Consider the following 14,685-nt stretch of genomic DNA (forward strand, 5'->3'; position numbering starts at 1 on the left):
ACCCGCCGCGGCCTCCCTGCCCTGGAACACCACTCCATCTCAACAGTCTCTCGGGTTTTCCTGCCACAGGCTTCCATCACCAGGTTTTACAGCAGCATCACAGGTCTCAGAACAGCTGTGGTTGAACTGCACAGGATGATCATTCCGCTGGCACCCCCGGGACTGACCGTTAGCACACGGACCAGAATGTACTCTTTCTGAAGCCGCTGGTCATCCAGCAGGCAGGAAGCCTGGCACAGCTAATGTGCTGCCCCAGTGAAGGGCACCGACCCTGAGCAAGACCTGGGAGGCGGGCAGGCAGGGTATAAAGGCCAACAGGGAATAGCATCGTGCTGAGGTGGGGTCGAGGAAAACGTCAGCTGCGTGTGGAAAGAGGTTTAGGCTCTATGTCATCGTAGGCGAAAACTAATGCCATTAGGGTCACTTATAAATACTTGAGAGTCAACTGTTTAAGGAAAAAAAAAACCTATGTGAGTTTTTTAAGGACGCTTAACTGACTGAGCCACCCAGGCGCCCTTGTGTTTCTCAAGGACGAAGGACTAGAATCCACATGTACTGATTCTCCAAGCCCAGCGGCCCAGCTTACCACACTGTAGTCTAGTTTAAATAAACAGATCCAGGAAAACAGGCTTTGTCCGGAGTAGTTGGTGCACAAAGTATTCAATAACCTGCATAAATGCTTTAGTGATTACTGTTTACCTATGATCAAAATTTCCACGTCAAAATAGAACAGAGTTTTCCTCCACTGCTTTATTGTTCAAGTATTCTTCGATGTCCTGTTTTAGTGGATGAATCATAATACACAGAGCACTGGGAATCATTGAGAACACCAAACTGTGTGCTTGAAAGTTTACAAGCTCACCGCTGAGTCAAGAGGGCATACCCTGCCTGCAGCACAGAGAGCCAGTATTACGTTGATCTGCCTTCAGCTCTACCAGTGGTGCGATTTCTAGTGGCTTCTGCTTTTCAAAGATTCACTATCACTGTAAGGTGATATGCGCCCCATAAAACCATCAGTTTTACGCAAGGATATATCATCTTCGTAAGAACAAAAAGCTTTCGTATGCACGCACTGCCAGTACATTTCAAGAGGCCCAAATTTGCATGAGTGGAACAAATTATCAGACAAAAGTTCACAGATTACTTTGGCTAAAAAAAATATCTTTAAAAATATCCAGCTCGACCTTCTGCTCGCTGGTTTCTATATGCTGCATACATCTGGGTGTGCGTGGGTATCTATATAGCTTTTTTAAGGTGTATGGTCTAGCCCACTTTGCCATAGTTCTGTAGGAACTATAGCATGCCTCACTACAAAAGCAAGAAGAGCTCGGTCTGCATTTCTGCCAACTTGATGCAAGGCCTTAAGAGCTTCCTGTGGAAGAGAGCCAGCATGGAGAATCCAGTCAATGTCTGCAGTGGGGAAAATTAATGGCAGACAGTTGGAGGGACTAGGTGATTGGCTGTGCAGCTTCAGGACCAGCATTTTCTCTGGTTTCAGGTCCATCGATGGATCCTGTGAGCGCGGACCCAAGTCTTTTTTAAATTAAAAACAATTTTTAACATTTATTTATTTTTGAGAGAGAAAGAGAGAGCAGAGGAGGGGCGGGGGGTGGGGGGTGGTGGTGGAGAGCATCCCCAGCAGGCTCCATGCTGTCAGCACAGAGCCCAATGCAGGGCTTGAAACCACAAACTGTGAGATCACGACTTGAGCCGAAATCAAGAGTCGGATGCTTAACCAGCTGAGCCAGCCAGGCGCCGCACCCCCCACCCCGCCTCCACCGACCCAAGTCTTTAACCACTATGGAAAGGAAGTAGTTTGTTCAGAAGTCTCATTGCGTGCATCCTCCTCACCTGCTGAGAGCCTGGGTGAACAGTTCGCACTTCAGGTTCAGTGTAGCTGATTAGCTGTTTCAGCTGGGAACAAATGACAGAACTCTCATTTGTTCATTTCAATGACTTGGAGCTATGTTCCCTACACTTGACATGCCATCACCTGGACCCCTGAAGATAACAGTTTCAGCATCTTCTATTCTAGCAGCAGGCAAAGCGTGCATTACTTTTTTAAGACGTAGTTTATGCGATTCCTAATTTAACATCTTGCATTGCTGTGAAGCATCAGTTAAAACTGACGAACCAATATCGATACATTATTATTAACAAATGCCCATAGTTTATATCAGGGTTCACTCTTTGTATTGTACTGTTCTGTGGGTTTTGCTGAATACAAAATGTCACGTGTCCATAATTATAGTACCACTCAGAATAGTTTCACTGCCCTAAAAATCCCCTGTGCTCCATTATTGATCTCCTCTCCCCCCTCAAAAAATCCCTGGCAATCACTGGCCTTTTTATTGTCTCAGTCCAGAATCACACACTATTCTTTCCAGAACGTCATACAGTTGGAATTATATCGTATCTAGCCTTTTCAGATGATTTCTTTTACTTAGCAATATTTATTTAAGGTTCCACCATGTCTTTCCATGGCTTAAAAGATACTTTTATCTTTGGATATCATTCTATCATATGGCTATACCACTGTTGATCTATTCACCTGCTGAAGGATGTGTTGGTTATTTGCAGTTTAAAAGTGTTTATATTGTAAACGTCCGTGTGCAGGTTTTCGTGTGGACTTGCCTGTTAATATTTCAGTCCCCACTGATACAGCTGCGGTCTGGTGAGAACAGACTTGTGGGCACTGTTCATTCTGGAAAGCTGTAAGATATTCACTTTGGGTCCATTTTTCTCAAAGCTCCTTAATACCTATTGGGCTCTCAGCTACCATTTCTGAGAGATTGGCAGATTAACCTCTGCAGATGTATTTTCTGAAGCTTGGTTATTACTAATGACCAAAAGTTTATCAAGTTCCTTCAAGGTGTTACAAATGAATTCGTTTTTTTATTGACTCCAGAGAGGGCTGACATATGCCACAGAGACTTAGAGAGGGAGAGGTGGCAATCCCTTATTCGTTCCAGACATGTCAACATTACTTTCCAGGACTATAAATCCCTAGTGGAAATAAAGGTGCTTAAATTTTCAGGTAAAAAGTTATACTTTGGGGGCGCCTGGGTGGCTCAGTCAGTTAAGTGTCTGACTTCAGCTCAGGTCATGATTTCACGGTTCATGGGTTCGAGCCCCGTGTCGGGCTCTGTGCTGACAGATCAGAGCCTGGAGCCTGTTTCAGATTCTGTGTCTCCCTCTCTCTCTGCCCCTCCTCTGTCACACACCGTCTCTGTCTCTCTCAAAAATAAACAAACATTAAAGAAAATTGTTTTTAGTTATAAAAAGGGATTATCTAAGCTGAGATCAGATGTACCAATGTTCTTGACATTGACTTTCTGATATCTACTTCTACAGCCAAAAGAACATTTTTCTCAGTATCTGGAAGGCCCACAGTCCTGTAGCCTGTCTCCTTTCATCTCAGCTTCCAAATCAACAGATGGCGGTTGGTTGGTTCTGCTGCCTGTTTCCAGGAAGTTCATTCCCCTGTGTTACAAAGATGTTCTTGGTCACATGGAGCCTTCTGTTGTTCAGTCTCCTGCTGCTGATTTCCTGGTTCTTTGTGCTGCTGAAGGCCATTGACTTGACTCAGATTCTGATGTTCTAGATGCCAGCCCTTTTCACTTGCAAAATCCATGATCAATGCATATGGTAGTGAAGACAGAAAAACTAGCTTTCTTCCTTGTGTGGAGATGGAATTTGAGCCTGTGCATGCTTTTTTTTCAGCAGGCAGTTTCTTTAGATTATCTGCAGCCGCTGATTTTTCTGCTGAGTTCTATAGAGGCATAGCGGGACTCCAGTCTGACAGAAGGATGAACAGAGAGAGCCTGTCAAGGAAAAGAATGCTCTTTTTCCCTCCATTTTTAATTTCCTCATTTACAACTCAATACTGTGAATGGAAAAGAAGGGACAGCAAGGGCTCACAGAGATCTTTGCACAGGCTCAGGAGAGCATAATTCACAATCGCCAAACTCAAGTGTTCGCCTACGAATGAATGGATAGACAAAATGTGGAAATACGTACCCTTGGAAAAATATTCCTCATTAAAATGAAAGGAAACCCTCATACATGCTACAACACGGATAAGACCTGAGGACGTTACGCTAAGTGAAATAAGCTCGCTACACGAGGATAGGTAGTTTATTACTCCACTAATGTCAGGTACCTGGAGTAGCCAAATTCACAGACAGGAAGTAGAATGGTGGTTGCCAGGAGCGAAGGGGAGAGGTGAGCGGGGACTTACTGCTTAATAGGTACAGTTTCAGCGCTGCACAATGATCACGATGATAAAAATTCTAGAGACAAATGATGATACTTGCACAACAATATGAATATACTTAATGCCACTGAACTGTACATTTCAAAATGGTTTAAATGGAAAGTATTATGTTATGTATATATTTACCACAATCTTTAAGAAATCAATATTGCAATTAATGCAATAATATTATACAACAAGCGTCTTAATCTTGGGTGACCATGAATCCTGGTTTGCTGGCCTAAGTCCCCATTTCTGCTTCTTTGCCCAGGGCGATCGTTAATAGTACCCCTTTCACCCTTAACAGTGTCCCAGATTGAACAAGAAGTCATATAGTCCCCCTAGATCTGTTTCAAAATCGCATAAATCATCGCATGGCCATTCTCATTTGCAAATATCTGAACATTCAGAATGCACCTGCATTTTCTCAAATTACTCTGTAAATTCAATGGCCTACAGAATGTTAGGGGTTCTGATCTTTGTTTTTTTGTAACTTAAAACAACACCCATTTATTAGCTGACAGTTCTGTAGAGCAGAAGTTTGGAACAACAGGCCTGAGTTTTCTGCTCAGGATATGACAAAGCAGAAATCAAGATATCGGCCAGGGTGAGCTGTCATCCAGAGGTTCTGGGGGAAAATCTACTTCCAAGCCCATTTTTGGAATGGAATTCAAATTCTTGTGGTCGTAGGACAGAAGTCCCTGATAGGACTGAGGTCCCCCTTTCCTTGCTGCCACCCTTAACATTTTTTAAAGATTATAGATTACTTTCTTTTTTTATTTATTTTTAATTTTTATTTCTAATAGATTTTGCCCCCCCTCTTTTTTTTTTTTTTTTTTTTTTTTTTTTTTTTGCAAGAGAGAGAGAGAGGGCACAAGTGAGCAAGGGGCAGAAAGAGAGAGAGATAATCCCAGGAGGGGCAGAGGGAGAGAAAGAGGGAAAGAGAAAGAGAGAGAAGCCGTGCTCACGAGAAGCAGGGCTTGAGCTCACCCAGTGTGGAACTCGAACTCAGGAACTGTGAGATCATGACCTGCGCGGAAGTCAGATGCTTAATGACTGAGCCTCCTAGGCGCTATGTAGATTACTCTCTGAACCCCTGACTAAAGTACCAAAAGCAGTCCTCTTCCTTCACAAAATCATAATTTCTTTAAACCAAAACCCTCTAACTTTTGACAAGCTCCTTTCAATTTCTGCAGGTTCAAGGGAGCAGACAAAAGGCCCAGTCCGAGACAGTTGCCTCTTTTGGCTGCCGTTCTGTTGTTTTGCTGTTGTTAAAGATAGCAGCAGACAGTCTTTGAAGTCAGAGATATGTCTGTTTCAATTAACTCTGCTTTTCACCTTACGACCAGAAAATACCCCACTTTTTCTTTGAGAAAGCCACAGTTCTCCATCCTCACCATAAGAGCACCATTTTACCTGCCAAAACCCTTTCTGACTGTCTCCCCCAGAGCGAGTGTCAGTCTCTCAAAGGAAGAGTTGCACATCTGTAGCACCCAGCACCAATCATGGTACAAAGGACGTTCTTAATAGATACATCTTGAGACAGTGAGTAAACAGATCACTCAATGATGTTCAAATACTCGTCTTGCTTGATCGTCCTCAAATTCTGCTTTAAAAAATACACCAAAAAACCATGCCTTCTCTACCCACCTCCTGCTTCAATTTGGCCCATTGATGATCCAAGCAGAGAGTGAGTTCAGGTTTGGATGTTCTACTTTATAATACACTTAGAAAATCAAAAGATCATTTTGATTTTTTTTATTTATTTTTGAGAGAGAGAGAGAGAGAGAGCGTGAGCACACGTGAGCAAGCGGGGGAGGGGCGGCAGAGAGGAGACAGAATCCAAAGCAGGTTCCAGGCTCTGAGCTGTCAGCACAGAGCCTGATTCGAGGTTCGAACTCAACAACCGCGAGATCATGACCTGAGCTGAAGTCAGAGGTTCAACCAACTGAGCCACCCAGGTGGCCAGATCATTTTGACTTTTAAAAAAAAATTTTTTTAATGTTTATTTATTCTTGAGACAATGCGAGGGACAGAGTGCAAGCGGCAGAGGGGTAGACAGAGGGAGACACAGAATCGGAAGCAGGCTCCAGGCTCTGAGCTGTCAGCACAGAGCCCGACGCGGGGCTCAGACTCACGAACCGTGAGATCATGACCTGAGCCAAAGTCAGACACTTAACCAACTGAGCCACTCAGGTGCCCCTGATTTTCAGTCCATAAAAGGAGTTGTGTCCTACAACTTAACCTGCCACTACGCTCCATATAGCTGAAGACAAGAACTCATCCCCCTTATAACCCAGGGGGAGGGAAATCCAGATTTTTCTCTTGAATGTTTGCTCAAATAGGAAGGAAAGAGAAAAACTGTGGGAAGCGGGAAGTGGAGATCATAATGTGTTACTGTAACATAGATTAATACTACTTACTTTCCCTTATAATTAATCAAGCAATAGTGTAATATTAGATACAAACACTTCCCTCCTGAGAATACACTGTGTGTGGGGCTTAGGTGGGGGCTCAGGAGGGAGGACAGTGGATTTGTCTTGAAGCTGCATTTACAGAGCAAAAGCCCTGTGTTTATTTTCATAGGTTTAGTTTTGGTGGCTTGGGTGGGATGGCTAAACTCGGTGTCACCACTGGACTTGAAAGAATGTATTCACATTAGAGTGTGGTTTACCCCAGGCAGCATTTGTAATTCTGCATTTAAATGCTTTCACCACCTACCAGATATCTGAATGGAGTGTTGCCTTTTGAGACATAAAAATCAATTAAAAATAGATATGATAGACTGACAAACTCACTAAGTTACCCTATTTGTTTTTGCTACTCTGCTTTCATTTTCTAACTCCAAATATCAGAGGCAAATATAAAATGACTGCATTCAGTAATCAAGATTAAGTCTTAGATACACCAATGGAATTTCTGACTGCCGATAAACGATCATTTATGGCTTAGTAATAGTAGAGAGTCCATCATATTTACTTTAATGGTTTGCAAAAACAGAATCTGACAAGTAGCAGGGTATGAAATACGTTATTACAGTCAATACTCTTATTTAATTTCCAATTAACAGGTTATTTCTATCTTTATGATCCTTAAAAAAAAGCACATTAAAGTTATAGAGGAAAGAAAGATTTAGTAGAAACATAGAGACACAGATAACTCATCTAATGAAAGAGCCAGCCTGCCAGGAGCTATAATTTCTGTTATCACGCCCTGAATTCTTCCTTTGTATTGCTATGCATTAAACATAGCCTATCTGTGACTTTGGTGGGGAGGACTTTTTTAGAAATCAATTCTCCTGGTATTTGACTTTGATTACTAAACCAGAACAAAGGAATATTATTTCGTATTCAGATAGAACCACATGCAGAGGCAGGCACTTGGTAATTTTTAGTTATTTATTTGCTTGATGCTTTTTCCAGCAATTTCAACTATAATGACTATCATATCCATCTGTTTGAAATGGAAATTGGTTAGCAACCAGATCCTTTTTGGATTCTTACAATATATCATCTACCTGCTTTGAATGAAATATGCTAGCTCAGGCTCTGATGAAATATGTTTTAGATATGTAAGACGTGATGGGGTGTCACTTAGCTTTCATTCCAGTCTCCTTCAAGTATGCCTTCCTCAATTGTGGAGGCTGGAAAGGTGTAAACTACATTTCCCAGAGTTCCTTGCAGCTAGGGTTCTGGGCACAGATCAGGTTCTGCCCATGGGATGAGCTGGATGAGAAGGGAGGGAGAGGGTATATATAAAAAAAATATGTTTGCTAGCTTGTTTTTGTCATTAGTAGCTGTGTTCAGTCACTGGCTTCCTGTGTGGAATTGCACTTTGTAAGCAGCTAATCTGATCACTTGTGCCTTGGACTGTCAATAGCTCCAGTGGTGGCTCTGATTCCCAACCTTCATCCCTTGGCAATGACAGCAGCAGCCCTGGGGGGGGGGGGGGGGGGGGGGCAGTTCCGCTGTGCTGTCTGGGTGTCACCCTTAGAGCTCAGCCTGGATCCTCTTCTCCCCTTTCAGCTGCAACCTCTTCTTCCAACCTTGTCAACACCTAACTCCCGTACAAAAACCGTTTTGCTTACAGTAACTAGGATAGTTTCTATTATCTGCAGCCTCCCTCAACAGGGAAGAAGGGAGAGATGAGGGAATTCAGTGCACAAGACATTAGTTCTGATGCCTGGGAAGAACTGCCAAAGGGAAAAAGTTTGTGCCCATCTGACACATACGGTTATACATTAAGAACAGGGAGGAGATCAAGGGCCATACCATCCAGATCTACCCAAGTGAGGGCCAACACTGCAGGGCCTGAGGTTAAAGCCAAAGCATAGTTATGAGGGCTGAGAAATAATTCTAGGGACCCCTGGAGAGAGAAGAAAAAAACATTAAGGAAAAAAAAAATGACAGGGGAAAGAGGAAGGAAAAAGAAGGGAAATGAGAACAGGGAATAGCAGGGAATAAAAGCACGCCTATGGCGAAGAGAAGCCTATGCCAGATTGTTCCCTGACCTTGCCTGGATGGTGCTGGAGAGCGGTCCGCCAAGGATGCATGCTGCTTCCTGCCCCTGCTCTGCAGGCCTAGCTCACAGCTTCTCAGAGCTGGGCTCAGGCTTCTCACATACACACTCAGGAGGCCTTTCCCTGGGTGAAAGACACGTGACTCTGTCCCTATAGCTCTTGAATAGACATATAAATTCAAACTGGGTAAATATGTATAACCCATAAATTTTTGTGTATATATGCATAGAGAGAGAGAATAGCTGGAAATACACAAAATGGAAATACACAAATAAATTTGTATATAGGACACAGATGTGTGTGTAGGATAGATGGAAATCTACAAGATGTGTATATTAAACAAAAATCTGTTAGATTTTTCAAGAGAAAATTAATCCCAGTGGTTTTCAAGTCAGGCAATTAGTAATGCAAAGAGCTGACAAACTAGTCAATCATGGTATATATCGGCTTAGGCTCTGATCAGCTTCAAAAAAATGATTGTAAATATCTTTTGTATAATGCATTAGAGTAGTCTGAGAGCCTAAGATGCTTGCTTACACAAAACAAGAGTTCTGAGACCATAATCCTTAGCATAAAAGACGAGAAAATGTGTGTCAGAGCCCAGGCCTGCTGTTCCAGCCTCATTCACAACATTGTCCCTTCCTCATAGATACCTGGCTCTCCTTGGCCCACCCCTACAGTATACATGCGCATGCACAGTCTTCGCAGGCGCTGTTCCTTGCGTATTAAATGCTCTTCCTTCCTCAAGGACCTTCCTTCACAACCCCACCACCACCGCCTTAAGCAAGCACTCCTGACATCCCTCCCTTCACAAGTCAAATTCCCTGTTTCTGCCCTTGACATTTTTCCTGCCTAGCACGAGCACCAGTGTAATTACAGGTTTACGTATGTATGCCAGCAGACAGGTGTTCCCTGAAAAGTTAGGTCTGTTTTTCTTGCTATGGTATTCTGAAGGCTCAGCATAGTGCCTTAGGTGCCTAGACAGTGCTGAACAAGTGAAAAGCTAAACGAATGCTATGGCTGTTTCGCCCCCAAAGTCCAAATGCTCCATTGTAAACTATGTAACTGTCCATGCGAAAACTAGAAACTATTATCATTTTACGAGGCCCATACTTTTTTTTTTTTAACATTTATTTATTTTTGAGACAGAGAGAGACAGAGCATGAACGGGGGAGGGTCAGAGAGAGGGAGACACAGAATCTGAAACAGGCTCCAGGCTCTGAGCTGTCAGCACGGAGCCTGACGCGGGACTCAAACTCACGGACCGCGAGATCATGACCTGAGCCGAAGTCGGCTGCTTAACCGACTGAGCCACCCAGGCGCCCCAGGAGGGCCATACTTCTAATGGCATTAACAGAAACTAGCCAATTTAATGTTTAAATTCTATTTTAGAATTCCAACTGGTCATCTCTCCCTCCCCGTACTGTCTCATCATTTCTAAACACCACCGCAGGTAACGTCTTTAACCCTAGATAAGCCAAAGGCCTGCGTAAGGTAGAAGATATGCAGGCTTGACAGGGTGAGCCTCTAGCTCCCAAAAGACTAACTACTAGGAGCTTAGCATATACTAGTGTATACTGTGAGAGCATACAGAATACACCAGGACAGGAGAATGACCCGTTCGCCTGCACGTTCGGTTCTCCTGTCTGTTACGCAGCAATCCCTCCATAGCCCCCCAGAGATGACATTTAGGGCAACACATTTCTCCTCCTAATACGACTGCTCACAGCGTGCTAACCGCACACTCGATATTACAAATTACTCCATGCGCTTCTCCCCACCACCTCGGGAAGGCTCATTATCGCCATTTCACAGGTGAGGAAATGGCCCCGAGATGGGATTCATTCCAGGTATTCCAGTGCACGCTCTGAATTCCTTCTCTTGAGTGGTTAGAAGTTTGCCTGATTGGGAAGTGAGTAGCCAGAGAGAAAGCCGTCGACTCCTCTTGGATACCTCTTAGGTAGGGGTTCTACGCGACGTACTCTCTTACGACATCAAGAGAAGAAAATCACAAAAGCTGAAGGACATTCAATTGGCCGTGAGGCACCACCACACTTGCAGACCTTCCAGGGACCAAGCTATACCACAATTAGGCTCCATTTTTATTTCCTTCGGTGTGGTCTTAAATAAATCCCTGGCATCTTAACACTTCCATACCCGTCTTCTCAGAGCACCTTCTCACTTTCCCTACAGGTAGAAACATAAGATTGCACAGACAAGTGCTGACAGCCTCATACCAACAATGCATTATACCCAGGGCTAAATGACAATGAGAGCTTGACTCAATTCCTATCTAAAATACGAATCAGAACATCACCATGCAGTAAAGAAAGATTTAGTTGCATTTTTTTCTCCTGTATATCGCCAAGCTTGACTGGTCCTTTGTAAAGGATAGAGTGATAGAACCTTCATCATGTGTTTCAAATTTTGGATACTAGTTTTCTAAAGGTGCATATGAATTATTTATAGTGACATGCATATAAGTAGTCACATATCTACCCGCCAGAAATACCTTCTTTAGAGTCCTCTTAATCTCCAGCAAGATTTGGCTTTAGAAAATACACATAAACAGAGACTTAAGATTTATTTGGGAAGCACCTCTGCCCCTCCATTTTAAAACAGAATTAACCATGCATACATAGTATTTTCAGTTTCACATCCTGCTGGTAAGTAAAATTTTTGTTAAAACCTTGACTACCTTGGTGATTTAGCTACAGCAACACACACACACACACACACACACACACACACGGACAAATAATTTCCAGAGAACGTCATACAATAATTAAACCTTTCTAGAAATGGGCTTTCTTTTGAATGACAAGAAGAGCCTATAGGGAGCTCCAGTTTCAAATCTGACCAAATGCATTCACAAAGCAGTTGTCTCTGGAGTGGTCTCCTTAGTGGGGAAACACTTTCCAACTTGTCAAGGTCTCCTTTAAAAGAAGTTATGTGCAATCCGTGGCCATCAGGGAGTTGCTTTCATTCTCTGCAAACAACCCTCTCCTCTGAGGTCCTCCCAAGATCCCTCACCAACACTGGAGAGTCCTTTACACTGCATGTTCAGTCAGGCATCAAGGACAGAAAAATCCACAATCTAAACTTCAAACGGAATTAACCATTCATTAGACAGTAACGTCAAGGATTCCATAGTTAATGAGCCACACGAATAGTATTACATTCAACAGCTGAAAGGAGGAGTTAAATGTCAATCATTTGCCTGTAATATTGCTAATAACCTTAACCTCAAAACGATATAGATCTCTTCTAGCTCTCTGCCCACAGGAAACGTTCAATGTACATTTAAATCCATGCATACCAACTGATATAAAGCTTTGCACGTAGATATTTACAGCCTTACCCTCTTTCTACATAAAGCGTTTCTATCCTCATGATATTTACCACAAAGAACCCAGGTAATACCACGAGATACACCTAGAGCAATATTACACAAATCCTAGCATCCCGTTTTGAAATTCCTTCTTAAACTGTGTTTTTTGTTGTCAGCTTTGACTACGTCCATAAGTTCTTTCACATCACCTAAAAAATATTCTGACCAACTTTCTGGGTTTAAGTTATTAGCTCACTGCCTCCTGCTAGTTAAAAATCAATTCCCAAGTGGTAGCTTCTAAAGGGAGAGATACACGTGTACTCCGTGAAAACAGAAATCTATTTTCACCTTTAAGACACTAAACATGTCCCCTGCAGCTCTGAGTTCTGACTTATCCGATGTTAACATCTGAAGCACATCCCGCAATCCCCTGCCGCATGGCAGGCTCGCCTGTTTTGATCACGTCTAAGTTTTCAAGGTAAACAGGTCACTCTCGGCGGCCGGAACGACAGAGGAAGAGAGCACGAACTCACCTAGGCGGTCAGACCCCGGACACGGGGGGCCCGAGCGCGCGAAGCGACCTGTCGCGCCCCCGACTCCCCGCGTGCTGGGGGAGGGCGGGCGCAGGGCGGGCAGAACTAGGGTGGGAAAGAGGCTCGCCGCCGCTCCCCTCTGCGGACCATTGTCAGCGCCACGGTCGCCGGCGCTTTCTGCACGGTATGGGGGCGGGAGACTCTACCGAAGCGAATAGTTGCAACGCTCTCCCGGAGCCGGGGAGAAAAAGCTGCTTTTGCATCAGAGCCGGGGGCCGTACCAGGTGTAACTTCCACCCCTTGACCTATTTTAGAGTGTGAGAGCGAAAGCGGTAGGGAAAAATAGACGGAGCGCGCGCGGGGGGGAGGGGGGTTCCGGGACGCGCGTGCCCGAGTGGGAGCGCGCGCCCGCCCTGCCGGGGCTTCCAAAGAGAAGTTACGGCGAGGGCCCCGAGGCCTCCCGGGCCGCGGCTCGGCGGCGGAGCTCGGGGCTGGCCCCCCCCCCGCGAGCTCCTCCCGCCGCCGCCCGGGTCCAGGCTTCGCGCGCCCTCCTCCGCGCGCGCGCCCTGCGCGGGAAGCTCCGTTCCCGGGGCTCGGGGGCTTTCGGGCGGGCTCCGCGACAGTAGCTGGGCGACCGCCCGCGGCCCGGGCGCGCGGTTCCCCGCCCCCGTCACCGTCCCCGCCTCCCCGACCCGCCCTCACCTCTCCGGAGGCGGCGCTTGGGCTCCGGCGGCGCCTCCAGGCCGGGAGGACTGACGGCCTCGGAGGGGCGGCGGAGCGGAGCCGGGGGAGTGTCGCCTCCCAACCCAGTGCCCTGGGGACGCCCCGCCCGAACGTTCCCGGGAAGTGAGGCTCTGCCGCTCCCGCCCGGCCCGGGGATGGGGGTGACCTTCCTGCCTCCTTCCCAGGCTCTGCGCATCAGCTTTTCCCGGCGTGGCCGGTCCTACGTGGGAGAGGACGCCAAGGGGAGTACACCTGGCCGGCCCGGAGCACAGCAACGCGGTACCTGGGGGTGACAACAACGTGACGCTTTAGCGCGTCTTTTCTCCTTTGATTTTTGCAACCACCTACTTCAACGGAGATGTGCCTGTTGGGTTTCTGGGATAACCGAAGTCCGAGGTGCCAATGCTTAGAGTCTCCAGATCTTGTCATTGAAACGGGATGCTTAACCTGTTCAAAGAGTTTTGCAAAACTAACCCCATCAAAATAGCATCTATCAGAAGGAGGGATGGAATTTAGGTTAGAAGTTTGTGTCTAAAACTGGACACGTCTGCCCCATGCACACCCTCTTGCTTCTGTAACAATAGGATTTATCTACTTTCTCCCAACTCCTTGGTGTGATCATCTTCAACCCCTATTAGTAAACAACTCACTAGTCGTCAGAAGCCTGTGCATTACAAAAAAAAAAAAAAAAAAATTCTCGGGGTGGGGGGGCGCTACTCTAGGGCTCCCATAGACACTGGTGTATTTAAGGTACTACTAAGAGGGTGGGTGGAGATCAGCATACATAGTTTGTGATTCTGAAATAATTTGCCAGTGCAGCACTATATTGGGGTAGGGGAGGGAACCTTTACTTGGGTATTACCATGCTCAGGAGAATCAAATCGACATTTCCTTTTTCTGTAGAAGTTTCCCTTTTGCATTTAAAAGGGGGAAAAATCATGAGCCTGATTTCACATGTTTTTCTTGAGCTGGATCCCAGCCCACTGAAGTGCCACTGGTGATTTTTATTTCTATTCCATGGAGATGCGACCGCAGTATGTCCTTGAGTGCAAGATACATATATTTGACACTGTGATGTCCCGTGCCATCTTCTAGCGGTGCACTAGGGGACAAGGCACACCTAAATGAGTATAGTGACTTAAACATAACAGGTACCTAGTAAATACCTGTCCAGTGAATGGGGTCTCAACAGTGTGTGATAAATACAAAAGTGGGCTGTTTCCAATTCTGCGGGAAAGCATGAGGGATATCAGTTAAAAGTGACGCGGTCAGGGAAGGCGCCCTGGAGGTGGTGACAGGTGCAGGATTTTGCTATGGAGAATCG

The 14,685-nt window shown here is 45.3% G+C and overlaps 1 protein-coding gene across 1 annotated transcript in view; it reads right to left on the reverse strand.

Annotated features, from left to right (window-relative positions):
• TRMT9B (tRNA methyltransferase 9B (putative)) overlaps window positions 1-13,003 on the reverse strand; it is a 66,854-nt gene extending 53,851 nt beyond the window's left edge. Inside the window, exon 1 of the mRNA XM_042934408.1 lies at window positions 12,639-13,003. The gene's annotated coding sequence lies outside the window, so the exon portion shown is untranslated. The remainder of the gene's footprint in view (window positions 1-12,638) is intronic.
• Window positions 13,004-14,685: the final 1,682 nt, after the last annotated feature.

The sequence above is a fragment of the Panthera leo genome, chromosome B1 (assembly GCF_018350215.1).
Source record: "Panthera leo isolate Ple1 chromosome B1, P.leo_Ple1_pat1.1, whole genome shotgun sequence".
In the NCBI taxonomy this organism is placed as follows: Eukaryota; Metazoa; Chordata; class Mammalia; order Carnivora; family Felidae; genus Panthera; species Panthera leo.